The sequence below is a fragment of the Astatotilapia calliptera genome, chromosome 16, assembly GCF_900246225.1.
Source record: "Astatotilapia calliptera chromosome 16, fAstCal1.2, whole genome shotgun sequence".
Taxonomy (NCBI): domain Eukaryota; kingdom Metazoa; phylum Chordata; class Actinopteri; order Cichliformes; family Cichlidae; genus Astatotilapia; species Astatotilapia calliptera.
In genome coordinates this window covers 27865953-27868955 of record NC_039317.1, presented here as the reverse complement: position 1 = coordinate 27868955, position 3003 = coordinate 27865953, and the positions used below count along the sequence as shown (strand labels likewise).

The 3003-nt window shown below is 42.7% G+C and overlaps 1 long non-coding RNA gene across 1 annotated transcript; it reads left to right on the top strand.

Moving 5' to 3' along the window:
• The first annotated feature begins 340 nt into the window (after nucleotides 1–340).
• Nucleotides 341–1628, top strand: LOC113008455 (uncharacterized). Its single transcript, XR_003270020.1, has 3 exons — nucleotides 341–403; nucleotides 575–725; nucleotides 1588–1628. It is a non-coding gene; the product is annotated as an uncharacterized LOC113008455 (long non-coding RNA).
• The last annotated feature ends 1375 nt before the right edge of the window (nucleotides 1629–3003 follow it).

Sequence of the window (3003 nt, the reverse complement as noted above, 5' to 3'; positions counted from 1 at the left end):
ATGGTACAAAGTCACCCTAAAAACTGAATATTAGATGAAAATCTCAGCATTATGGAGATGGTTTTCCAGCATGCAGGCCAATAATAAAAAAAAGAGGACACTACATTTCCAGCAACTATTTAAAGCAAGAATAAAGGCACAAAACATATAAATGGAATAATTAATGGATGTATGGAAGGCCACTTTACACAACCCTCTGGGATTGACAATTAATAATGACCCCAAACCACCAACCCTTATATGGAGACGAGCAGAAAGAACTCTCTGGTGCATCTACTAGGAGGCTGAGGGGTAGTAGCACTGGCAGCTGTCAGTATTTTTTTCTTTTAGTGTTTATAGATGAACACAAAGAGACTTCAAAATGAACACCACAGTGAGTCTCCTGCAGAAACAGGCAGAAACGGTAAGATGCTGAGCTGAGGTCTGCATACACTCTGCTTTAACATCACTCGAGCTTATGTTGCGTTGCTAATATATAACATCCAGATGTTTCTGTCCCGGACATAGTTTGGAGTGGATTTCGGCATCTTGTTCTTTTTTGTACTTCTTGTCTTGTGTGTTTGTGATCCAACAGGACAAACATGGTCCACAGGTCCAGATCAGGGACTCACAATTAGCTGGGGTGAAGTCTAGCAGCAAGCTAGCAGCTACAGCCATCTGCCTGTCAGTGAAAGAAGCCACACCCCTAATAATGCAGGCTTTGAGGTTTATTACAATTTAAACAGGTGAGTTAGATCAAGTAAGGTCAATTATTTATAGAGACCAAAACAGTATTCTTCTGGCTGGGACTGAAGGGTGTAACACACAGGAAGTGGTCAGTGTCTGCTCAACCAGGTGAGCTACAGTGCCACGAAGTCTGTGGGGAGTGACTCACTTTTGGAGATAGCCTCAAGTGGACATTAGAGGAAGTGACGTTCTTGACGAGTCATTACATCACATCTAGTGGGTGTAATCTAACAACCAACCCCGTGAATTGTATCATCTGAAGTGAGCAACCGCTTAAACACACTTAAGAATGACTCATGAGTTTCCATAAAACAAAACAACTGGATAATCTGGGGCCCATCCCTGTTGATGCTGAGCTGTGACAAATTTCCAATAAATCAAATTACGTATAAGCAGTTTCTGTTGAGTGAAACTGTGACTTTATTTTGGGGAATTTTTAATGCAGCCCGGATAGAGAGAGCCAACAAGCGTAACAACAAATGGACACATTACAAGAAAAATAGAAGACAAAGAAGGGCATTCATGCCTTCCCCTCTAAGCTTAGTTTACACAAGGCTCAGTCCACATAGCTGAAGGCTGCACTGTCTTAAATAAGAGTTATAAAAGATGCAGGCATGAAATTATATATTCTTATATGTGTGTAGTTGGCTATAAATCTCAGTGAGCGTAATCCTTTATTGTAATATGCCTAATGTGTCTTAAAGCCTGTGCAAGGAAATTCACTTCGCCCTGACTGTGCTGCATTAAAGAGAGAATAATCCAGGCTAAAACGCGCATACATTACTCTGCTGACATTACTCTGCAGACATTACTCTGGTTTATTAAGTGCATAAACAACTCTTCTTCTCTCGCTCACTCAAGATGCAGTCCATGGGACCCGGAGTTCATCTGTGATGTCACCCGCCAGATGAAAAGTGGAGCTGCTCCTCGGAGAGTCGTCAGGAGACAGACGGGAGAGTTAGGGCGAGTTTACGCCAAAGATGTTGGGCTTTGTTCAAACTCCAGAGCTCCTCCAAAACAGCCGCGCCCAGACGGCAGCTAACGTGGGGTTTCAGTTGACTTCCAGGAAGACTGTCAGAGTTTTATCCCGGCCAATGAGCGGGAAACACTGCCAGAAAACTGAGACCCAGTGGGTGATGATGGAGGGAGGTCGGGTTACCAGAAGTCACCCCGTGCGCCTGAATCTGAATCATCTTTGGAAGCTCTAGCTCTTAAATCTGGGCACACCTCCACTTTGGATGGAAAAGAGAAAAATAAAGTTGTACAGCTCAACTTAAGATGCCTTTAGATTAAAGATTGAACAGATTGTCATAAAATAAATATCACAGAAACCACCAAACCTCTCATTGACGGAGAAGACAGGTCTGAAGATTTATTCTGTCAGAAACGGTGACTTTATCCTGTAACTTCTAACATTTATGATAGCTTTGTACTCCCCAAACACAGAGACTTTGAAATCACTAAAACACTTCAGTCTTTTTTATTATCCCCGTCCATGTGCAGCACATCTTTAAAATTGTAACGTTTTTAAAATGTCTCAGAGTAGCTACAGTCCACCACCTCACAGGTCAGGATCAGGACTTTTCCACAGCGAGCAATCCACACCACACAGCAACATTTATCGACTAACCTCAATCTGTAGATGGATCATCTCAGATGTTGTCATGGCTAAAGTTTGGTTTATTTCAGTGTTCCACGTGGCGTCATGAGTACATTTCTTGGAGTTTCTCCATCATATTAGTTGTGAGACAACCAACAGTTGCTATGGAAACCTGTTGGTTTCTGGATCTCGCTTGATGAAATCAGCTACAAAGAATTTCCTCCGCTAAAATTGCTTTGATTGCCGGAAGATTGCCACAGTTGCCTGTAGTTTTTCATGTTTGTCTACAAACACTCACAAAGTACCAGCTGAGTGGTAGTAAAACTTTACAAAGTGCAACACAACTTTCACTTTGAAACTACGACAGAAGCAACATGTTCGCAACCAAAGCAATCAGAGGGAGGATTATCATTTTGATTAGCTTGTTTTAATAGTGTGGTAAGCTTATATTTGACCTATAATTTCATTAACTGCTGAGCCCTGAGTTGAAAAAGTGGCACAGAAGGTCGAAATAGACAGAAACACACAAATCTTTTGGTGCATCATGGTGGACATGGACCAAGCCGAGCTGCCTTCAAGTGATGCCCGTGAGAGGCAAAGTCAGTGCTTTCAGACCTTTGCTCTTGCTGGTGGCCTCTCAGGGCGAGGCTGACGCCAGAACGAGCGGCTCCTCTGCA